The following is a 26,784-nucleotide window of genomic DNA, read 5'->3' as shown; positions in this document are numbered from 1 at the left end:
ATGTCTCTATCTGTTTTCATGAGAAACCACTTTGAAGATATCAATATGTAATACAACAAGCATTGTTAATTCCCTACCACTTTGTTTGTAACTCTGTACTGTCTGTACTGTTCCTTTGCCATTTTGTAAAATGTTGTCTGTCTGTTAATGTTTTCCTCCTTTTATTTTTAAAATAAAAAAAGAAGGTAACATCTTAATTCTTCCTTGTTACTATTGTAACAGTGTTCTCTGTTCTCTAAATATTTATAAAAAAGTTAAAATTCAAAGGAATATGCTCTCTTTGGCAGCACATATACTAAATTTCAGAGAAATAATCTTGTGTGTGCGTGTGTGTTTTTCTTTAGTTACTAAAAATCGAACCTAGGGCATTCACACTGAGGTATATGTCTAACACCCCTCCCCCCACAGCTTTTTCTATTTTTTAGATTAGCTCTTGCTAAATTGTTAAGTGGTCCAGGCTGGGCTCTGAATTATGATCCTCCTGCCCAAGCCTCAAAGAATGCAAATAAAGCAAAGTACAAAGATACTACATTTTGATTTCTCATATAAAAATACAAAAGTTAGTAGATAAAAACATACCATTTAGTTATAGCTGAGCTCAGCTGTAACAGCAGCATTTGGGAGGCTGCTGCAGGAGGATCATGTGTTCAAGAAAAACTCACAATGAGTTTGTGAGTTTGAGGCCAGCCTAGGCTATGAAAAGAGAACCTGACTCAAAAATTATTAAAAATAAGTCTCAAAGTGAAAGTTATATAAGATTAGTTAGGCATAATATTTTGCATGGATTCTCAAGATAATTCTCATCAGTTATGTTATCATTCTACATGAATCCTGATATAACTTCTAAAACACAATTTGCAGTGGAAATAGTCTACACTTTAAGGTACTCCAACTGGAAAATCTGGAGTTGCTATTACAGAAGAATAAAATCTTGATATTACACTGGACTTTGATTTAAAACTTTTATAATATTAAAGTCACATCTGCAATTCAGCCAATATCCTCCTTTCTATTTACAAAGGAATAAAAATAATTTCTCATAAAAATAAAGAAAAGTTTAGTTGTTTATTTTATTAGGGTCAAAATATCTATTCAATGACAGAACCAATAAATAAGTAATGCTATTTTGCTATATAAAGGTAAGAAATCATTGAGTCTTACCTAGTACAGCATGGGTCAATCTGCACAGCACTGCACCTAGTGTATTAGTCAGCTTTCCCACTGCTGGGACAGTACACACAACGCCACAAGTTAAGGGAGCAAGGATTGATTGCGCTCTTGCTTTCACAGGTTTCCGCCCACTGACAGTGAGCTCCAAAGCAGGACTATGAGGGCAGACAGGCACAGTAGGGAGAAGCTGCTCACTTCGTGGTAGCCAGGAAATAGAGTGCAAGAAAGAGCATCAGCAAGAGAAATAGCCTCGAAAGGCATGACCCTTCTGATGCACCTCCTAGCACTCTGGAGGCTGAGGCAGGGCATCACAAGTTTGATGCCCACCTGCACTGAATAGTAAGTTCAAAGCCAGCCTGAACTACCTTACAAGACCCTGTATCAAAACAACAAAAAGAAACAGAAACAATGATATTTCTCAAATTTTGCCTGTTAAATGGCAATGTTCACAGCTTCTGTTACTATGCACTTAATGTCCTTCATTTGGCAAGGAGACTTGGACTCCTGTTAGGGTTTTGAAATACATGAGATGCAAACATCCAGTACACTGTTATTTTGTATATGCTTTGAAAATATTTTTTAATCTATAATTTGTTTTATTTTTAAATAAAATAAATGAAGTGATTATAGTTAAGAAACCATAGGTTTAAGCATGGTAACACTAGGATGTAAATCCATGTGCACATGTCTAGGCAATTTCTATTATCGGGTTTCATAGAACTGTATTAAATTTCCTGGTCATGATGAGAATAACTTGTAGGACACTAATATCTGTATTATGACTTGAACTGTAAAACAAAATAGTGTGTATTTTGGTCAAAACTGTCATAGCTCAACCTCACAAAAATTTGGGACATTTCAATATTCTGAGTTTCCATGGAATTTTATACACTTATGTAATGATTATATTTTAAATACAGAAATTAAACACAGTTAATTAATAAAAATAAAATTATCACTATATTTTCAACTTTCTTTTTTTTCTGTATCTATCCACCCATTCTTGCTCATAAATTAGCTAAAAAATAATGACACAAATTGACAACATCTGATTGTTCACCACTTATCACTCTGATTTTGTCATTTTCTCTCCCTTGTACACAGACACTCTTGGATAAAAGAGAAAAGATCCTTGTTATCATGGGAACTATAGCATATCAAATTCAGATAGTCAATAATCACTGCAACAAATACTGGTAATTTCATATAATGTATATGTTATGAAGAAAATAAATTTGTAAGTAGGATAATTTGATCCCACCTGAGGATGTGCTATTTTATCTGCAAATGGAGAGTAACTCAAGAATAATGAAATACATAGCAAACATTCTGAAATAATTATGGAAGGGTTATAAATTGGCAGAAAGCAGTGATGATAATATTTGATGTATTTTATTTGAAATGGTCAAACAAAATGAATCTGAAAACCACCCATTTTGAGAACTTCATCTTTCAAATTCAGGTTAATTTGTAGTTAAGTTACCTAGACTCATATTAATAGTGGTATATTTTAGATTGAGGAAAATAAAAATATTTAAGCATTTATTGAAAGCATTTATAAGTATGAAAGTCAAATGGCAAGTGTACAAAACTGAAATGGTTGACAATTTGTACTATAGGACCCCCTCATTCAATGCATTTTCATGCAAACAAAACAAACGCATTCCTCAAGAACTTGCATTTTTTTCCAGCCATTTAAATAGCTAGATCTGTGCATCATTAGAGTGCCACTAGCAAAACTCTATATGAATAATATCCAAGACCTCATTTTCAAAGTAGACATTTATAGAGTTGAGTATTTCAAGCCAGTGACACATTTACACGCATTTGAATATGTGCACAAAGAAGATTTTAAAAGCTTTATTTTAAGTTGACTGGCTAGCAAAAATTGGTGCCTTCATCTATAAACCTTGTATTGTTTTAAGATTAACATATTTAAATTTTCATCCTTCTTATTAGTTAAGATAAATTAAATTATATTGGTTAATTTTTTTTTGTACTGGGAGTAAAACTCAGGACCTTGTGCTTGCCAGGAAAGTGCTTGTGAGGCTGAGCTATATTCCCAGCCCTACATTCTACATTTAAATTTATGAGTGAAAAAATGTAAAGCGTTAAATATTTCCTAAATCATGTTTTGCCTTTTGTTTTTTTTGGTACCAGGAATCGAACTCAGGACCTTGAGCTTGCCAGGCCAGCACTTGTGTCTCTGAGTTAGATCCTCGACCCTTAAATCATATTTTGAAAACCCAGTGGCAAATGTTAATTCAGCTTTCAAAATTCTGTCTTTCATTTCAAAAGGTGCTATTAAGTCTATAGTATTTATCATTCTCACTATTAGTGCTACTGATATATTAGGAGCTAAATCTTAGCAACATACAAAATAATTTAAAATTAATAAAGTAAAGCTTAATTTATTTTTTATTTATGTTTTAGGTTGCTCAAAATAATACAGTTTTGAAGTGGTTTATGCTCCCTTGAAAAGCAAGTGTTCCCTAAGCCAATGTAGTTTTGACTATTACACTTGAAACATACAGCTGTAGTATGTGGGATGGAAATTTTCCACTCTCTGTGGTATTTCTCACTGTCCTAGAAATATTATAGAGTTGAAATTATGAAATTTCTTCCAAGATGAACAGTGTATATTCCTTTCTCAATATCTGTGCATGTGTCTCCATTATCATTTCAAATGCTCTGAAGAGGTAGATGTCTCTAAGGTAACGAACGTCAGACCTTTTGGAAAATTATGTCTGCAAGGTTTGAAGCAGATTCATTGTGACATGACATCCGTTGCTGATTATTCACAAATTCCTTCTCATCATAAACTGGCGTCTGTTAAGTAGTCTTTTCAAATTCATCTTTGTAAAAGTTTTAAAAACGTATACCGTGCTGAGTAACTGTTTGCTATTACTGATTTGAGGAAGTCTATTCTTAAATTCAAATTTATTGTGTAAGATAATAAAAAGTTATATAGAATGGTGAAAAATGGTTCTGCTTTGAAAAAGTACTGTTATACATATACAAGTCTATTTGTCAGTAAACAACTGTTACCTGAAATAATCACATACATAATTCTCACATGTCAACTGATTTAAGCCGACTCTTCATCAGTTAATTTATTGCATCTTTATACACCAGGTGCTTTGGGATATATTCTTTTCACACAGTGTCACAAGGACATTATTCCCATTAGACTAAGGTTTTAAAATCCTATTTACTGCTTATGTTAAAAACATACAATCAGGCTTTTCCATACTTCACATAAAGTGGAAATATAAGTGGTTATGACCTGATGCAGTGATGCACATTTTTGAGAAAGTGACATGTGTTTTTTTCTAAACTACTGAGATAGTTCTTGTATTCTTAAATTTTTTATGTTGTAAAAATTGACTTCTATTCAAAACACACTTTTAGCATGGACCACTATGCATTTTTATATCATGTATTTTACTGGTTAATTTGTTATCTGTTTCTCTTTAAGGTAAGGAGAGATGTTTTCTACAATATTTCATCTCTCCCCTCTGCTCCCTACTTACTATTTCCATGAAGATTTACAATTAAATTTTCTGATTGGGCAAAAAATATTTATGCAAATTACGACATCTTCAAGGGGTTGCCACACCCCACTACATGGAAAACTACACCCAGTCCAGTTCTAGTTATGGGTGTGAAAGCAAATTTAAATCTAATTCTCACAGAGATCTTGTTACTAAAATTGTGTGTTTAAAAACACCACAGGTGTTTTTCCAACCCTCATCCAAAATTTCATTCATTATCTGTTCAGAGTTGTAAGAAGAGATTGTTAATTATCTTGGGAGAGCCCTTCAGATTCACACATTTGTGTTATCTATGTATAAAAATTATTTCTTATGAAAATAGAAACAACAACTGTTAGCGAAACTGTTAGTATTAGTGTAACTGTTAGTATTCTCATTTACTGATTAATTGTAAGCCTTGGATTAAATGGCTTAATATTTCTGCATGAAATCACATCAAATTTAAGTCACTGTGCATGAAAATCATGTCACCTACAATTAATAACCAAAGAATATTTCTTTTAGAAATAAAATGTGGTTAAAATTTTCATAAATATTAAAGACTTCCCAGTATTCACAATGCTGGTCACTTACTCCAACTTCCTCAAAACAGTTTCACCAAGGAAATTTAGTATTATCTCATTTATACTTAGTCCAGGGTGCAGCCTTTATCCGAACAAAAGTTTTGATTTTTTTGTTCAGAGCTTTCAAAACGTTGCTCCAGAAATGGAAGGAGTAGGGCAGTCATTACTATTGACACTTTTGACAAGTTTAAGATGTTTCTTTAGTACATTAGTGCTTGTTGTGTTTTCATTAACACTGATTGCTTCTATCTCCAAATGTGCCTTGGTATGAGACCTACTCACCATTGATGTTTTACTCCTCTATGTATCCATTCTAGAGTGATATATATCTGATACATTATAATAATAATTGGATATTATCTGTCTCATTCTCAAAAAAAAAAAAAACCCTTTAGTCACCAATGCAACGTTTTGATTTAATTCCCATTCCCTATCCTCCATCTCTTTCTGCTGTAATTACCTACAAGGATCTGCCCTTTGTATTCTGAAAATCCTTATTTTGTGGTTCCAGATTCAATTGTTGAATGTTAAATTGTGGGATAGCAAAGAAGTTAAAGAAATTTTGAGAATATAACAAATAAAATGTCATGAATATTTCTGAATGTTTAAACTCATGATTCTATTTTACATGTGAGAAATTACACATTATAATGACTTTTACTTTCTCACTCCTTTCATAAGTCAGGTGGATTCTGAGGGACAAGGAGGGATGGTCATCTACTTAGAAAGAAATAAAATGAGAAGACTATATTCACAATTTTGTATGAGCCATCAGTTTACAATTCGTTTATTTTTTATTTTACTTGTACTATATGTGGGTGCAAGGTTTTCTTCCTTTTATTAGAATATTTGTTTTGCTGAGAACACTAAACTTGAGATCTAGCCTCTTGTAAAATTTTAAGTCAATAAGACAGAATTATTAACTATAAACACAGAGTTATGCAACAGGTATCTAAATGGATTCGCCTTTATTAACTTAAATTTTATGAAAACCATTTAATTTTTTAATTTTTAAATTAATTTTAATTATTTAATTACTCCATGTTTTCCCCATGGACTCAGCCCTTCAAAAACAGCAGTGCACTCTTTCATTTTATGAATTTGACTATTTTAGGTAGCTCATATCAGTGAAATTATGCAACATTCATCTTTCTCTTCTAATTTCTCTAGTTTAATTTGCTTTCATATCTTGGTTATTAAGGGTACTGCTGTGGTGGACATTGGACTTTTAGTTTTCCTTGAGGAACCTGACCTCGAGACTTTTAGATAAATATTCAGAAGTAATATTGCTAAATCCTCTGACATTTCTATTTACAATTGTTGAGGAAACTATTTTTTCTTTCACTATCCCTTCACCATTTTGTATAATCATCAAGCATGTGGAAGAGATCTAATTTCCACAGCTTTGAAAATACAGTATTTGGTGTCCTAACATCCATCCTCACAGAAGTGAGGTGTTGTCTTGTTGTGGTTTTGATTTGCATTTACACTGAACATTTTTTTTTATATATTCATTGACAATTTGTAGGTCTTTCTTGGAGAAAAGTATACTAAAATTCATTCCTCATTTTTAGGTTAATTATTATATTGAGGCCATTAATTGCATGTATTCCTTATGCATTTTGGGAATTAATCTCTTACTGGACAAATCACTGTCAAATATTTTAAATATTCTGTCCTATTCCACATGTTTTTTATTCACTCTGGTGACTTTCCTTACAAAGTCTTTTAGTTTGATATAATTCACTCACATGTTGCTTTTGTTGCCTGTGCTTTGGATTTCACATCTATAAAATCATTGCTAAAGTAAACATAAAGATAATTTTACATTTGGTATTTTTTGAGGGATTTTCAAGTCTCAGTTGTTTTCTTTAAATCTGTCATATTTGGGGAGAACAGTTTTGTGTATAATAGAGGGTAAAAGTTCAACTCCATTCTTTTCTATGTTGGCGTTTAGTCTTCCCCGTACTATCTGTTAGAGACATGATGATCCTCTTTTCAGTGTGAATTTTTGTCATTGTCAAAAATAAGTTGACCTTTACTTCTGTTCCATTGATCTGTCTTCAATAATGTCCATACCACACAAATTTTTCTAAGACAATATTTTATGTTTTGATATAAAAAATGTGGTATCTTCAATTTTATTCTTCTTTCTTCAGATGTATTTTAATATTTGTGGTGTTCTATGGCTCCTTATGAATTAAAGAATTGTGTTTTTTTCTATTTCTTTAAAAAATCATTACAATTTGGATAGGACTTCATTGAATCCATAAATTGCAATAGTAATTATTAGGTAATTAGTCATTTAAACAATATTAAAATTGAATCCATGTAAACTGCTGTCTTTAATATTGTTATGGTTTGTGTCTGGATGCCCCCCAAAGACTCATGTGATGATGTGGGGTGGGCTTTTCAGAGGCAGCTGAATCTGTGATTGGTTCATTGTCTAGTGCTGGTGTTGTGGTGAAAAGCAGAGCACAAAGATTCACCCATGGAGGCCGAGGCGAGATAAACAAGATTCATTAGCTGGTCGATGACATCCAACATGGAGTTTGGAATGCTGACCTCCAAGGAGGGTTACAACTACAGATTTTATAGGGGCAGGGTTCCAGGTGGTTGGAGAGGCAAGAATATTTTCTTACGTGGCTTGGAATGTATCAGTGCATCAGAAATTTGCATAACAAGGTGGGGGTCTATGAGCTCTTTTAATTGTGTCCTTTTATGGGCTGGAATGTCTTACCACATAGGAACAAAGCAGGGGAGCATTGCTTAGGTTGACTAAAGTTGATCTTAGTCCAGGATGTCTTTTCTAATCCAAGATGGCTGTGCTTGAGCCCATAACACTGGGATTGGGGGTATGAGTGCTACACCCATCCTAGGGTAGGTAGCCTGCATACAATATAAGCTAAGAAAAGAAACTTTCTCTTCCCTTTTGCTCTATTACTTTTGCTTTTTTCTGCCGCCATGAGCTATTGCCACTTTGCCAAGCCCCGCTGCCTTGCAGCCATCTGATTATGGACTGAAACTTCCATAAACTGTGAGCTAAACAAACATCTCCTCCTTAACTTTTGATGTCAATTATTTTGTCTCAGCAATGAGAGAAAAGCAAATAAGAGAAATATGGAAATAACTTTTTAAAATGTTAATAAAAGATAACAAGAAATGTGTTAAAGACAATGATTTAGAAATAGAATATATACATAATACTTTAATCAATAATGTAAATCAATGGTTGAAAAATTTTTCTACTAAAACTAGATAGGAGAAAAGTTAAGATTTTACCAAGCTCAGTAAATATTCAGGAAAAAACAAAGTAAAAGTCAAAGTTTATATCTCCATTATCATTTTCATTATAAACTAACATCACCACAAAAACATTTAAACTCAGAAGAAGAAACAAACTCTGTTCTCCAGGAGATATGTACAGTTTCCACAGTTAGTGGAAAAAGAATTAATAAGTAAAAAGTAAAATTGCAACATATACTATCTCATGTTTATTTAACCACTAATCATGACATACCTTATTGTGAATTTCATTATTTTTATAAGAAATTGTTTTACTGATGATGGCCATTTGTCAATGTCAATCTAAATATTAAATTTACATTGTTGATGATATGATTAAAAAAAGCAAGGACTCTGATCCAAAGTATAAAAGGAATGTAAAATTTATATTTAAACATACTACCGATAATGTGTCTGCAACATAAAGATATCTCTTTCACAGTTATATTTATATATTTGTTTTGCTCAAATGTGCACATCTAAAAATGTACTGTATAAGTGCCCTTTTGTATCCTTCCAGAAAATTCAGGGCTTCTCTTTCACTAATTACATTTAAGCATTGCCAATGTAATGTGTGTTTCAAATAGATATGTGGGAATCAAATTGACAATAAATTTTTCATTTGAAGCGATATTGGCTGCCAGTACTTTCCAAATTCATGTCTTCAAAATAACATTGTGATAACCTAAGGATAAAAAGAATGATGCCTGCGATCTATCACCTCCTGACAGCTCTTATCCAGACATTTTTCTTCACTTTTTTCTATTCCATTTACCACTGCAGAAAGGGAACTAGATGCAACAAAGAGATTTGCTCTGAAACAATGAGAAGAAAAGGTCACTCATATTCTATGAAGAGATATCAGCAATTGCCCTTAAGTCCATTTATGTAAGTTCCTGACACAAAGATAATTGATGGCAAATTTGTTTTAAAGTATTTGAAAAACCTTTTTATTTAACATGGTAGAACAAATATCAGAGACTCTAAGGGGAAAATGCATAAAAATAAAAGTGCAAAACTTGATTTATGCTTTAGAAAGTCTATACAAATAACATATAATCACTTTATATTTCCCAGTAGACTGCAGAAAAATGTCAGAATTATAAACCAGAATTTTTATTCTATGACCTGTCAGGAAGAATTAAAATAATAGTGGTAAAAATCTCCTTTATTATTTTCTGATGGTTAAAGTAACTAAAACTAGACTTACATAGTATTTTTCTCTACAGATCATAAATTATTTGATATAATATTCAGATAAAAGTGAAGAGTATTTATTATGAACATGTTCAGTGGACTTAGAAGTCTTAGTGGCATATTTAAAATGCAGTAGCCATCTTTTCGTAGATTGGAAGTGATGCTTTAGATTTATGTGTTGAATTGAGTGTGCACTAGCCCTTTAGCTACTCTTCAATAGAATATTATTGTAAAATTCCAGAACCCTAAATTCTGCCTGAATTTCTTGATGTTCAATACTGATAACTTTAGACTTTAAATTTTCTTTTGGAACAAGAAATTATCTGCCCACACTGTAAATTTAAAGTCATATGGGTTGTGCACAAAATTGACACTGTACTTGGTTAGCATATGAGGCATTTTAAGTCAAATCAATACCATAAGTAGATATAAGATTTTGTAATGGAGACATACTATATGTATAAAAGGGTATGGTTTTTCCTGAAAAACTCACAGTTAGTTTAGCATGAAAATGGCAGAAATATGAGCTTAGAGAAATAAAATAAGTACATTTGTGTGTATGAGTAAGTGTGTGTGTGTGTGTGTATGTGTGTGAATTGCTTAAGGAATAAGTATATAACTTACATACTGGTTAGTGACTTGGATAGACTATCCTTCAAATAAAGCATTAAATTTGAGACTTTCCTTTGTATATATTTGGAAATTTTGAAACAGATGAAACTATTCCCCATTATCTATTAGGCAACAGTTTACAGAACTGAGTTTTTCCCAAGACTGTGTTGCACCACAGTCTATATAAGTCAAAAGGTAAGAGGTCCATTGTCATAACAATCAATCGTTCATGTAAATTTATAATGTAAACATACAAATGTATGCTCAATTAAATTTTCATACTTCACCCTGAAGAGTACTTCAATATGGCTCATATAAAAATCAATTTGGTAGCCAGGAATGGTGGTGTGAACCTGTAGTCTCAGCACTTGGCAGGCTGAGGCAAGAGTACGGCAGTGAATTTGAAGCCAGCTTGGGCTACATAGTGAGATCAAGGCCAGTCTGAACTGCATAATGAGACCCTATCTCAAAAAACGAAAAGAGAGAGAAAGCAAGAAAGTCAAATTGTTTAGCAAAATAATCAAATTACTGAAAGGATTTCTCATCAGAAGCAGTGGAATCAGAGATAGCAGAGAATATCTATAAATATATTTTCAACTTTTGTTTTTTATTACTATATGGTGCAATGCATGAGTACATTCCTGTAGGGAAGTGGAATGTGTACATAACACATCTTAATTCATTTTTTTATTGCTCCCTTCCTCAATCTCTTTGAAGAATTTTTATCAATTTAGTATTTCATCTCTACTGCAAAGAACAAAGACAAAACAAAACCTACTGTGATACATAAAATCTCTAATAATCCTGCAGCAGTACTACAAGAGACACAAAAAGGAAATCCTTCCAAAAGCAAAGAAAAGTGATACCAGATGAATACCTAAACCTGCATAAATGAATAAAAAGATCAACATGATAAAACTGGGTAAAAACTAAGCAGTTTTAAAGATATTGTTTAAAAGATTAAAAGGTAGTATTTGCAACACATGGAAGAATGAAGGATGTGACAATAATATCAAGATGCCAAAAGGGGAAAAATAAAAGTATAGTTTATAAGGATATTACTGATATATGACATGATATGATATCACTGGTAAGTAAACTGCAAAAAGATACAGATACTTACTATGATTGTTAAGTAACCACAAAGAAGAGAAAAGATTATAGCTAGAAAGCCAAAAAAAGGAGGTGAATTTGATTCATAAGATATAGTCAAAGTAAAAGAAATCACCCTGAGAGAGAGTTCACAAAGTAATATCTATAGAAAGCAATTGTGAGCTAATAAATGTAAACCAAAGCATACCATCTACAATAATTAACATGTATTCCAACTAAAAGATAGAGATTATTATGTTGGGTTTTAAATAAAGTAGTGTTTTCCATTATAACTTATTGTCTATAGCACATGTTTTTCAAACAGACTTAGGTCAGAGTATAAAGAAAACAAAAACCCAGTAATATTCTAAGGTAAGTAAAAATAAACCTGGAGTAGCTACAATGATATATCAAATAATGTGGACTCAATGACAGTTACCAATTCATCAAAATGCCATAGAATTTCTATCATTTATGCACATATTAAGGGAACGTCAAACATATAAAGCACAAAGTGATAAAACATCAAAAAGGAAGAAGTAAATGCAGACTACAGTAGGAAATTTTAATTTCTGTCTCAACGATAGGTAGAACAAGTACACTGAAAATCAGCAAGTATGCAGAACATTTAAACAATACTGACAGTCAACTTACTTGGGATTTACAGAATCCTCTAACCAGCAATAGCAGAAAACAAATGTTCTTTCTCAAATGTATGTAAATTTCTTACCAAAACAGAGATGTTAAGAACCATGGAGATTTAATAAACAAGGATTTAAGTCTTGTAAAGTACATTCTCTGAGCAAAACATAATTAAATTATGAATTATAGAATAATCCCTGTTAATAGAGACCACTCTGAAGCATCTCTGAGTAGGACTTAACCAATTCTCTTTCCATGTTTACTTGTGAGTCACTCGTCCCTACTGAGGCTTATAATGGTGGGTGAAGCCATGAGGTCTCAAAGGACAATGCAAAGCCACAGCTGAGGACTTTGGGCTCCAAATCCAATTAAATAAAAGTAGACTGTAGCTGTAGGCATCTCACTCCTGCCTTGAAGGCCTTTCTGGAGATAACGTAGTTCTCCTAAATTAACATAAAGTATTACTTGGAGAGGTCTTTAAAGGGATTCCCAAGCCCAGATTCCTGAGTTATCTTCAATATTCCCCTCCTTTGTTTGAAAACCTCGTAAATAAGCACCACCCAGAGAATTTCTTGGCCTAAAGCCTCAGAATCTCCATTTCTCTGTGTGGGTTTGGAACCTCCTGGAGCCCTAAAATCGTTTCAATTGTCTCATTTATTTAAGCCTTCAATTACACTCACTTGGAAGACTGCAGGCCTGATCAGACTGTAATAACTAGGGGTGATCAACTCAATACTCTGTGAAGTCCTCAGATATTTGGAAATAAATGATAACACATTTATAATATATATTTCAGAGAATAAGTATGATATGAAACAGTATTTTGAGTGGAATTGAAATGAAAATGCTCTATGTTAACATTTCTGTACTTTACTAATGAAATACTCAGGAAAAAATACTCCCTCTGAAACAACATTATGAATTCTAGTTTGGATCTGTGACTTTCTAATTTTTCATTACCTATTATCTTGTTTATTTACTGAGTACCTTCAACAGCAATGAACAGTTATTTTCTAAAACTGGAATCCATTTCCTCCAGGAATGATGTTTACTATGTTATCAATATAATTTTTACTGCATCTTCTGCATCATGTTTCTAATTTCCTAACTATAGAAAATTTGAAAGCTCTCCAGATACTCTAGTGTGAGCTAATTGATAATACAAAGAAGATAAATTTCTTTGGCGTTAATTAATAATGTAATGATTTTCCAGTGTCTACCAAATCTTGATCCTTATGAGGTTATGCTTGAAACATCCAATATCCTTCTACGTCTTCTCATCCCTTCTCTCAACTTTCTACATGAAGTGTGAACAGTCCACTTTAATTCCATAAAAAGCTCTTCAATTTGATATTATTTTTCCTGCTTTGAAAGTTTTAGATATAATACTTAACAATTTAAGTTACAAAATGGCAGTTTAAAAATAATAAAATACAAAAGTATTACCTACTCAATTCAATAATTTAAACAGTACATTTAAAAATCCTTAAAGTTTACCCTTCCCTATTCATAGTCCAAGGATTCTGTCAGCTCGTCTAGTTCAAGCACTTATGTATTTAGTCTTAAATAATTTTACATATTTGTTTCAATAGAACTATGTCATTTTTAACTTTTTCTTTTAATTATCATTATAAATTTAAGACATATATCTCTGTTAGTACATGTAATTATAGGTTTGATTCTCAGATGGGGTTAACCCTTAAGGATCACTTTGGAATTCTGTGGAAATATTTTATTTTTGTCATCATAACTGAAAAATATTATTGGAATAGTGGCCAGGAGTTAAGAGTGTTACAAATCATTATTGTAACTTACTTATTTTTGTTGTTATAATGTTTAGTTTGATGAGCCACCATAAGAGATTTATCCTTTTAAATAATATTATTATTATCTTTGAATAATTTCTGTATTTTGTTGGCTATTATAGTTGTCAATATTTATGGCATACAAAGTGGTTTATGATTTTTATTTTTGTACTTTTTTTGAGACAGATTCTCACTTAGCAGTTCAGGCTGGCCTTGAACTCATTATGTAACTCAGGCTTGCATTAAACACACTACAGTTCTCCTGCCTCAGCCTCCCAAGCGCTAGGATTATGAGGGAGGCATCACCTTTCTTGAATGTATGATTCTTAATACAAAGTGAAATGGTTAAATGAAGCTAACATGTTTATCATCTCAAATATTTAACACTTTTCCTGACCAGAAATTTTTAAATTTACTGTCAGCAAAATTTAGTCTCTCAGTTATTAGGTATATTTATGATGCAGTGTGATTGATCTCAGAATAGGAAAAAAAGGAAAAATAAATATTGCACATTTCTCCTTCCTGTGGCGTTGTACCCTTCTTCGACTATTATCACTTCATGACCTCTCTTCCCCAGCTGCCAGCTTTGAATAACTACCTTTCTTCTCCTCAGAGTACATCATTGTTTTAAACTCCACAGGTGAATGAGAATATTTAGTATTTGTCTTTCTGCATTTGTCTAGTTTCATTTATCTTAATATTCTTGTTATTTCATCCATTAAGTGCCAGAATTTCTTGCCCTTTTAAGGTTGAATAGTATATCCTTGTATGACTACATTTTCTTTATCCACTTATCCTTAGATGGGATATACTTATTAAAAAAATTTCTGAGAGTAATTGAACTTTGTTTCTTTAAATCTTTTACATTTGTTATTTTTAAAAACTTCATCTTCAAATATATAAATTGTCTATCTACTCAGGTATTTAAATATTTCTATTACTGGAAAGGGAATGTTTTATTTAAATAATGAAACGAAAACTAATGATATGATACTGATACAGTTTTTATGTCTAAATCCAAAGTACAGCTTTTCAGGAGGAAAGAGAACCCTAGTGGAGGCCGTAAGTCATTACTGCACCACTCACCTTATGTCAAGATGCAGCAGAAGAGATTTCGGTGTGTGTCACAGTTACCTTCTCACCGCCGTGACAAAGTGACAAAATATTTGACAACTTTAACACAAGCTGAAGGTGAAAAAGGCTTTTAGCACACAGTTTGTAGAGGTTTGCATCCGTCATAGGCTGGCTCCAACACAGAACAGCACAGCAAAGGAGCATGGTAGAGAAGAAACAGCAGGGCAGGCAGGAAATATGGCAGAATCAAAGCGGGAAGAGAGATATTTATCATTCGGGGCAATGCCCAGTGACCACGCCCACAGTGACCCGCCTCTTCCCACCAGGCTTCACCTCCCCAACATCACACCCAGCTATAAATCCATCTGTGGACTACTCCAGTAGCACATACTCATGACCCAGTATCACATCCTTATGATCCAGTCACCTACCTAAAGCCCCACCTACGTGTTTATGAGGCTTTGGGGGACATTTTAGATATAAACTGTAACAATGTGACAGTGAAAAGTGTTTGGAGAGAAAGGGGCAAAATACTAACCAGATACTGACAGGCTAGATAATTGGCTATGGAGTGTGGCACAGTTCAAAGTCCAGGAGAAAATGATGAAGCAAATTCTTGCATTGTTATGCATTTTATGTATCCATCAAGGGTAACAGCTCTTCATAAATGGTGTCCAAAGATCCCTGACACTTCTTTCTGTCCAGTATGAGTTCATGACCAATATAAGAAGTCTGCAGTTCAATGAAGAACAAGAAAGTTAAAATCTAATATTCATCTGTCATAAATTGGGGGCTAATTCTGTTTCAAATGAATAGAACTGATTGCATCCCACTTGTGAAAGTAGACTCCAAACAAACTAATCCTTACAATGGAAGAATACAAAATAATTTAAAATCTCTAGTGTCTATCAAAGGTCAATTTTTTCATTCTCTTTGTTAGTTTCCTAACTTGTTTCCCCAGAATTGTCAGAGGCATGTGGAGCCTTGTTTCTTTAAATCATAGCATTAGCCAAAGAAAAATAGAAAGACTTTCATCTCTGCTCCTGTTTTGTTAGTTCTCTGCAGTCGCCTGAGATGAGTATTAACTCTATTGGTTTCTATGGAAACAAATTTAGAGAAGAGTTTGGTTGATTGGTGAAGTTTTGAGCACTTCAGAATGCACAGGAACAAAGAAAACCTGGTACATCTTTTAAGGTTAAAAAAAAAGATGTGGAATCGGTAAACTTCTCTAATATATCTACATTTTGTATCACATATAAAAAGAAAAATCAGGAAATACATTATGTTACAAAGAATTCCTTTTAAAAATATATATAGAAATGCATTCAAAGTGTTATTTGAAACCTGTCACTGATTTCTTCACAAAAGGAGTGGTACAATTTTTTTTTCTAAAACTAAGAAAAGCAGTAGTCTTAGGAAAAATGACAAAATATTAGCTATAATTGTTTATTTGTAACAATTGAGAAAAGTAGTGTTATTTGAAAATAGGATTACTATTTTATTCTTGGGCTGCTATAACTGTACATCATAGCCTGAGTACTTTGATAGAAATGAATTTCTTATAACTCAGTAGTCTGTCACATTCAATGTCAAGTTTCCTAAAAGGTTTAATTTCTACTGAGGGCTTTGTTCGTGGCTTGTAGATAGCCACTTAGCCATTTTTCAATGTACCGTTTGTGTCAGTGAGTGTGTATGCTTGTGTGTAGGTGGTACTGAGGACAGAACCTAAAGCTTTTGTAGTGAGCTACATGCTGAGTCCTTCATATTTTTAAATTTGAGATAGCATCTCACTAAATTGCCAAAGCTGGGCTCAACCATGTCATCCTCTTGCTTCAGCCTCACAGAGCTTCAGGGTTACAGGAATCTACCACTCTGCTTGGCTTCTGTTCTCTTTAAGTGCTTCAATTCTATGGTAGTCATGCTACATCCATATGACCTTATTTATCCTTAATCACCTCTTAAAGTTGCTTTCACTAAAATAGTCTCATGAGGGTTAAAGATTCAACATATGAAGTTTGGGGAAACATAAATCATTTATCCGCTGTTACCAAAATTTTTTATTTTTTTTTATTTCTGATTTTTTTTTTTGCAGTACCAGACATTGAACTCACAGCCTTGTGCTTGCCAGGCAAGCACTTATGCCACTGAGCTACATCCCCAGCCCTTTTTTCATTTTGTTTGTTTGTTTTGTTCTGTTACTGGGAATTGAACTCACTACCTTGCACTTGCCAGGCAGGAGCTGTGCCGCTGAGCTAAATCCCCAGCCCCAAAATTTTTATATGTGTAACTTTATCCTGCAAATTGTGTGTGATACCATAGTCTGAGGCCAACTATTGCTTAATGCATAGAGTAGCAATTTTAATAGTGTTTGACATCACTTTTGAAGAATTATTCAACCTTTCTGTGTAAGTAGATGTTTGTAACAGCTATTCAAATGTAAATGGATGTCTTATTTTTCTTGTAGCTGAGACAAAATACCCAAATACCCAAAGTTAAAGGAAGAAAGATTTATTTAGACTCATTTTGTAGAGGTTTCAGTCCATAATCAGCTGGCTCTAAGGCAGGGTGGCATGGTAGAGTGGCATTGTAAAGTAAACAAGAGGCAGCAAAAGACAGGCAGCCTCAGAAAGCAACAAATAACATGTGATAAGCCAAAAGCAAAGACCACATCAATACTTTTCTTGTCTCTTCAATTTTATCCAGGCTTCCAGCCCTTAGGGAAAGTAGCCCTCACAACTTTAATGCTAGCATAGCACCTTGAACCAATCCCAGCATCACATGCTTGGTCCCAGCATTACACACCCTAGATCTAGCCACCTCCAAGAAGCCCCACCTATGACCACATGAGACATCTAGATTTCAGCCATGACAATAGATAAGGGCTACACTAGTGTATGTATGTTTGGAAATTGCATTGTAGCATGTAGTAAGTATAGGAAGTCAGGAGAAATATAAGAGTTGGGGAAATGCTATTATGGATTTACATCTCAGTAAAGCATAGCCAAAAAATTGAAATCTAGCAGCTGTAGACTTAAAGAGATTGAAAACGTGATCATCCCTGCTAAACAACCCACTCTACAGTGAGTAGGGCAAATGGAAAGTGCTCTAAGTCACTGTGTCACATAGAACTGGGTAGACTGCAGCACCAGGATGTGAGGAGGAGACTGCTGTTTAGAATGAGACACTTTGTCGTAGAGGACTGGTGAGAAAGCAAGTTCTGACCAGTATAATCAAAAGTACACTGGTAAGGGCTGTTCATATACCTTAGGCATAATCAAGCCAAAGCACAACTTTACTCATGTGATGTGGAGAAACAAAATTAGCTAGGAAAATTAGTTTTCTGAGACAAGTGTCCCAAAAGCTTTAGAATACTTAAGAGTTTTAAGAACAAAAGAATGAGTAGGTCTTAGCATACATGACTATATTAAATATCTGTGTGCTATTTATTAATAGCTACCAATAATTATGTGTCAAGAAAGATCAAAAGCCAAATATGGATTAAAAAAAATGATTGCTATCTTTGGTTAATAATAGCTAAATTAAGCATGAGAGGATACTATTAAGAAACATGGTATAAAACATATGTTTGATATCTCTGACATGTATTCAACAAATATTCAAAGTTTCCCAATGCATGCAAAGTACAAAGTGTGAAACACAGGTAATATAAAAGGAAGAGTCATGGTAGGTGGTCCTAGCTGTGAAGAACCTAGCATTTTCAGAAAGATTTAGAATTTAATGTGATACCTGATTAACACTGATAGTCACTGATATAGAAACTGCCAAAAATACAGAAGCATGAAAAGCTAGTTTTACCGAGTGTGACATTTAAAAGAATACATGAGGACAAAATACACAAATTGGGTACAGTTAATAGAATTCACGAAAAAGTAAAATGGATACAATTTTTTTGCAAGTACAAGGAAGAATAAAAAATGTAACATTTACCCACTGTCTTAGTTACTTTTGTTCTTGAGACAAAATGCTGAACACCCAAAGTTGAAGGAGGAAAGGTTTATTTGGCTCACAGATTGTAGCGTTTCAGGCCACAACTGGCTCCAAGGCAGAGTGGCATGGCAGAGGAGCATCACAGAGCAGTCAGGAGGCAGCAGAAGATAAGCAGTAGAAAGAACCAAGTGACAAGTGATAATCCTCTTTCTGTCCTTTGTATTTTATCCAGGCTACCCATTCTAGGGCAGGTAGCACTAATACCTTTAATCTTAGAATTTCATCCTTGATCCCAGCATCATACACCCTACATCCAGCCCCCTCTGAAAAGCGCCACCTATTACTGCATGAAGCTTTGGGGGAACAGCTAAAATATAAAACATAACACCCTCTTAGTCAAATATTTTCTGTTTGAAAAGAATCACATGCATTTGTTAAAACTGAGAAAAATTAAATTTCTGGGTATTATTCTAAGTTTAAAATTTTAAGCATAGACATATAAAATAATGTAAAAATAGGAAAAGTTGCAAATATTTTAATGATTTTTAATTTTGCTAAAATTTCTAAAATAGCAAAGTGTTATTAACATATATTGTCATTTCTGTTTATATTATCTATAACATATATGTTAACATAACATTTGAACATTTTCCTCATTAACTTCTCTCAATAAGAAGTGACATCCAGGGATATAAGCTCAGTGGCATAAGTGCCTGCCTGGCAAGCACAAGGTATTGAGTTTGATTCCTGGTACAAAAAAAAAAAAAAGATGTCACAAAATTTTATGGTCCTTATTAAACATTGTGTTTAAATTGCTTTGCAGAAAATCTGTGCATGATTATATTCCTACGGGAAGTGTCTTACAGTATTAATAATGATCCAAAGTCACAGGAAATAGTTGCTATTAAAATTATCACCAGTACATATTTTGAAACACAAAATACATCTTTTTTTATTTATTTTATTAATAGTGTGATTAAACATTTTCCATATATTTGTGTGCTCTGCACATTTTTAACAATTTGTTGATTTATATACACTGCATACTTTTATTTAAAATAGTTTATTTTTTAATTTGAAAAAATTTAATTATAGTAGAAACAGCTGCGGTTTTTAAGTGAAAGATAATAAAAAGCTAATAAAACTCTAATAAGCAAAATACTAATATATTGTATCCCACATAATTGTATCAAAAAATAATTTGACAAGCAATTAAATTATGAACTTGGAGTTTTATTTAATAGAAAAATTTCAAATAGTTTAAAATGACCAATTCCAAAGGACAACATTAAAGAAGTAGTCAAGAAATTTCAAAAAAAGAAGCACTTTCTCACTCTTTTCATTTGTTTCATTTTGCTTTGTTTTATCACAGTTTTCTGCTCTGTTGATGACCATTGCAATACTGTGCAACAATAATTTTAAAAATAGGACAAAGTAAAGCAAAGAATAACATGGAAGCCCTATATAAATCATCCAGTGTGTGCAAACATTTTATCTTTTGAGTAAATCTAAAGGCAATAAGAAAAGATATATGAGATTACACAGAAGAGGTGCTTGCAGGGAGCCAGATGAGACTAATTTGCTATGATCTGAAACAATTATAACAAGGAGAAAACAAACAACTCTTACTTCAATTACTCTTTGAAATGTGGGATGGAGAAAACAGAGGCAAGCATACAGCAAACAACAGACCTTCCAAGGAAGGTAGATGGGATCCCTTCTTTATAAGTGGTAGATAGGCAGAACAACAGTGATTCATGGGGCCAAAAGATTAAAGACATGTGTTAAATTTTGCTCCTGTAAAAAATAAAATAAAAATGAATAAAATCTTTTGTGCTTTCTGTTTTTTAATGAATCTGGTGAGTTTTATTAACAATATTGCCTGTTTTTTACTTCTTTCTTTTCATCTCTTTCTTTGTCTTTTTTTTTTTGCTAATAGCTCTTCATTCTCTAGATCTCTAATAAAACACACATGCTGTGTGTATACATGTATATATGTGTTTATGTATTGACACACGTATATAAAAAATATCATTAACAAAATTTCATAAATAAAACTACCTGTGAAAATATGTGTTAATTATAAGGCTGTTTTTTAGATTAGACAGTGTGCACTTTTCCATTCTTTATAGCCAGTACCTAATATTGTGCCTAGCAGAAAATGTAAGTTCTGTATTATTTGCCTAGTGCATAAATGAATAATGCACTGTCATTGAGTGTAATAGTGTCCAAAAGTATTTCTAAATAAGACATCTTCCTTTCATTATACCTAAGGTCTTCATCTCTTTTCTGTTTTGAAATTTTCTTGTAAGTAAATAATCACTATTATACAATATTTCTGTATTGCTTTCTTCAACTGCATTCAAATGATTATAGTTAAACTGAATATTTTCAATATTTACACATAAGAAATGACTGAGAATATATGTTCAAAAATTTCAAAGTCTCTTTTTAGCAGAAATTAACTACTTTTTAAAACTGTTACTGATTTATAAAGTACTCCAATACAGGAATGATGTGGAGCACTATTAATAATTTTATCAAAGAACAAATAGATTATAGTTCAGTTACAATAATAATATGAAGAGAAATGAATACTAAAATATTGTACTCCAAATTGATTGGTTGAGACTGCTGTGTTCTGTTTTCATAGCAATATGCAGTAGTAGGAATAACATTATTCATTATATAATTTAAGTATTTCACATCTCCTCCAAATTTTTCTTATTGCTAGCTATGAAGTCATAGGTAAGAAATAGGTGGATGAAGTACTGATTTGGGAATATATTCTAAGTATTCAGAAGTCACTCAGTAATTGAAATACATCTATTAAACCTGGAGATCTTCACGCTAATCTTATATTCAAAATTCAAATGAAAATAATTACATTCAAACACATCCCCAGTTACAATTAGACTCTGGTTCTCTAAGCAGTAGTTGACAAAACTGAGCATGTTTAAACTCAAGTAGAAAATCTTTGAGTGTAGAACAAGAGATTTTCTTTCTATAGACTAAATGGAGGCCAGAATTTTATATTTTCAGCAACCACAAACACAACACTATTTTCTTTATATAAAATAACTTTTTATGAAAGATTTTCTCTAAAATATAATGTTCCAAGGAATGGATCTTTTTCATGCATGTAAATAAATATTTTTCATTAAGGGACATTCAAACTTGCAATTGTGATCAATGAATTCATCAACTACTCTTATGCAGAAAGCAGCTGTTAGGATGGCCTTGTCAGCAAAAATCTCTGCCTCTTTAATTTATGTGAAATGATTTCAATAATTTTTTTGGACATTCACAACAAAGCAAGATGTCTTATCAATGGTCTTATGACCATGAATCCCCTTCAGTAAGGTGGCACTCAGACACAAGGCAAGTGATGCCTCACCAGTAGAAATGAGAAGATATTCTCTTGCAACTTGATAAACTCTGGAAGCATAAATATGCAAAGCCTTCTTGGATCTAATATTTAGTATGTTATCGAATAGAGGGAAGATTCATAGAAATGTATTTTTCTGACTGTTTTGAGACTTTTACTTTTATCTTCTAACTTATCTAGTATTCCTTGTATACCAATATCATTAGTATAGAGGCATTACAATATTCAAAATTTTACTTAATCTGACAAATAAATTGTAATAATGAGCATTTGGTGCATTTTTGGTGTTCACATTTTAGGAAGACAGCACTGAAGTAGCTGGATGTCTCCAAGGTGTAGCATGGCAGAAGGGGCATGAGTCCATTGCAGGCAAAAAGCTGCGAAGCTGCAAGTGAAGCAGCAAGCATCAAGCCAGAAAGCAAAGACAACAGCAGCCTTGTTTCTGTCCCTTCTCTTCCCACCCAGAGTGGGGCACCCTTAATCCCAGTATCACACCATGAATAAATCCCAGTATCACATCCTTAATCCCAGCATCACATACTCTAAATCTAGACACTTCTGGAAAACCTTCTGTATGACTGCATGAGGCTTTGCGGGTATAATAGACAAAAACTATAACATTCCACCCCTGCCCCTCCAAACTCATTAATATCCCTTTAAAAATAAGGCATTTAGTCCACCTCTAAGGGTTGCCAAAATCCTAACAGTTTTTAGCAGTGCTGAAAAGCCCAATTCCCAAATTCCTCTGAGATTTAAGGCAAACTCTTATCTATGAGCCCCTGTACAAATGAAAAGAAAGTTAAATACTTCCAACATATAATGACACAAGATAAACATTATCATTCTAAAAGTTACAAATAGGGGATAAAAAGAAATGGGACCAAAGCACGTCCCAAATCCAGCAAGGCAAACATTACTGTTCTATGTCCAGCATCTGAGGTAATCTGTGACAAGATGGAAACTCCAAAGGGCTTTGCTAGCTCTGCCCCATGACTCCATTTGTGACTGTAGCTCCCATCACTTTTCTCTTTAACTGGTTCTGCTCCTTCTTTGCAGTTTTCTGCAGATGATCCAGGTTCCTGACTTCTCTAAACTTCTGGGATCTTCACTGCACATTTGGCTTCACAATCTCAGCTTCACACACTGATTTTCTTAGGTACACATTGGCTGGCCTCCCAGGCTGTCTTGTGAAATCTCAGTGGAAGCTTTCCTGACCTCACAACTCCCGGATTTTGCATCAGCCTAAAACCAGTGCCACGTGGATGATATGGTGTGCCTCCAGATGGAGCAGTAGTCAGGTTTCCTTCTCTCTTACCTGCAGGGGTTCAGTGCCTGGATTGATGAGCACTCTGAACCAAATGCCAAGGAATATGTTCTCTAGGCCACCACTATCCTGGCACATGGTGCTCTGGGGCTTTTGTCTCAAAGCAAATTTTTTCAATTTTGCAAACTTGAGGCTGCAAAGGCTGGAGTCCTGCTGTTTCTTGTGATGTCCTCAGGCTATTTTTTCCATTGTCCTGCTCCTTCTCAGCAGCAGTGTTCCCCCTTCTCTACCTTTGCAGTCTACAGCTTTACTGCAGTTTCCTTTCCATCCCAACTAATGACATTTTGGATCATTCTGCTGAGTTTTTACTCTTGATTCTCAACAGAGATCTGTCTAAAGGTCTGCAAAAGAAGCCATGCCACTGCCTCAACATTAGACTGTCTTGAAACGTTTTCTGAAAGATTCATTAGTCTGTACCCTTAGTCTCAGTGTCAGGCAAAGTCTTTGGACATGAGCCAAATAGAGACAAACTTTCTACCAAAGCATAATACACATGATCTGGAGTCTGACAATCCGTGTAGTTCTTCTTCCCAGCACAAACCTCCTGAGTCTGGCCTTTACTGGCAGCATTCTGGTCTTCTGAGCTCTGACCAGCATCTCCTATCAAGAACACCTTAGAGCATTCCATGGCTGCTTCTTCAGCTGGCAGCTCCAAACCTTTCCAAACTCTTTTCATAAGCCATTCCCAAAGGTTCTTGAGCCACATAGTCAAGAAAAGTCCTGCAATGACCCACTCATTTGATATAAAATTCTGTTTTAGTTACTTTCCTTTTATTGCTGAGACAAAATACCAGACACCCAAAATTAAAGGAGGAAAAGTTTGTTGTAGCTCACAGTTCATAAAGGTTTGAGTTCATAGGTGGCTGATTCCAAGTCACAGCAGCATGGAAGAGAGGCATTACAGCAGAAAAGCAGTTCATGACAGGCAGAAGGCAGCAAAAAGGTGAAGTAGAGAAGAGGTAGCAGCAACTGACAGCAGCTCTCTTTCTTTCCCTTTGGCCAAGGTACCCAACCTTAGAGCAGGTAGCACTCACACTGAGGGTGGGGCATCCTTAATGCACCAGGAATCAATCCCAGGATCCCATCCTTAGTCCCAGAATCACATACTGTAGATCCAACCATCTTCAAAAAACTCCACCTGTGACCATAAGTGACTTTGAGGAGTCGCCATAACAAATCTGGGGGGAAACAGGGCATTTGAGTAAATTAATTTATGTAAAAATTGCAGCTTTACTATTTAATGGATTAATGTGTTCATGGGCATGGAATTACTTCCCTGAGTCTGAGAAAATAAAAGTAACATGTGGCAGCAAAGAACCTCTCTGGTTGCTTGGTTCACCGTTCAAGGAATCACCGGAAATTAAGGTGTAAATAGGGTACTTAGATGACAAATTCTGATAGTGGCTGAGGCACCATTTGTCTGTTTTCTAGATGAACCAATACTCTTTAGGAAGCTCTGCCTGTTGACTATTCATGGTGGGGTTCCTGATGGGTTCAAGTGCCAACTTTCCTCAAGATATCTTGGTTTTGGAATTTGGGGCTGAGTTAGCATCATCCATAAAGACTCTGCCCCATAATGCTGTTTTCCTCCTTTCCTCTTTTCATAGTATGTTTCATACTGTAGTATGAATTAGTCACAGACTAATACTCCTCCTACTCCCTTGTGTATACTATCATATTGAGACTCGTCCCCAAATAAACTAGGCTCCTAACTCTTTATCAATGACAGTTGAAAATGCATTTTTATTAAAGGTAATTTAAATTATATGATTATTCATAATTAAGGAGTTTAGCAGATTTTATTCATTTATTCTAAAGAGGTATATGATTAGAGAAAATATTGTAATATACAGATAAAACAATTCGTTTTGGTTTGGAATACAAACATGAAAAAAATACATACATCTTATAACCTAGGTTATATTCACATGAAAATAAAATAAATGATCAGGTGTCATAGGAATTTGCTTATAGTGGTTTGTTTGTATATAATGTGCTACTTTTTTATTTTTTTAATTTATTTTAAAAATAAAAGAAGGAAAACATATTAACAAACAGACATCCATTTACAAAATAGCATAAGAACAATGCAAGCAATACAGAGTTACAGACAATGTGGTAGGAAATTAACTATGGTTGTTGTATTACACATTGATATCTTCAAAGTGGTTTCTCAGGAAAACAAATAGAGACATACAAGATTGATCAAACAAATAATCATTAACTGTTCCTTTCTATAGAACAATAGAAGACAGTAGCACCACTATGTTAGCTGTCCTGTATATACACACTTACATAATTTCCCCTTCTTTCTTTTCTCTTTTCCCCCTGTCTACTTTTCAAAATGCTTTGGGGAATTAATCTGGCCAGTATCCAAATAATAGTTGTACAAGTATCAAAATGTTCCTTGGAGTAACACTTTTTAATGTATTGAACTAAATGTTCTTTTTCTTAAATATTGTCTTCTCTGTTTAAATTTACTTGAATTGCAGAATACCTTTCATATGTTGCCTTTCTTTTTCACTAAAAAATTGGTAGTTTTAAAAATCTGCGTAGGAAAATTTTCTTTAAAAAGTGAAGTTTAAACCACAATAGCATTGATAATTACCTTAATACTATCTTTTATATTTGATATCAACATAAAAATATTATCAGTCCTTTATTTATTCATATAATATCATCCTTACTTAGTCATCAATTTAAGGACCATGCTTGGATTAATACTTAACTATTTTATTTTTCACTAAGAAAAGGAAACACATATAAATTAAATATTATAATCTTTATTCAAGAATTCAGTCAGTTTTACAACATACAATATAATATTTCTAATAGTGGCATATTGTATAAGAAAAATAAAATTAATGTGAGCAACTCATGAAATTCAGTAATTTAATTTATCCAATATATAATGCTTTGTTTAGATAATTAGAAATGACAAATATAATCTGAAAGCATCACTAAATGATTCATATGTTAGCACAGCACAACACATGCATGCAATCAGTAGTCCAGCACTCCTGAAAAATATGAGCAAAACATGTGATTCAAGTTTGAAAAATATAGCTTGAAAATTATGAACAAAACATGCAATTCAAATAAATTCTTTAAAATTTTAAAAACTAATTAA

This window comes from Chinchilla lanigera, unplaced genomic scaffold (assembly GCF_000276665.1).
Source record: "Chinchilla lanigera isolate Chin_1 unplaced genomic scaffold, ChiLan1.0 scaffold00042, whole genome shotgun sequence".
In the NCBI taxonomy this organism is placed as follows: domain Eukaryota; kingdom Metazoa; phylum Chordata; class Mammalia; order Rodentia; family Chinchillidae; genus Chinchilla; species Chinchilla lanigera.
Note: the sequence above shows the minus strand (reverse complement) of the source record.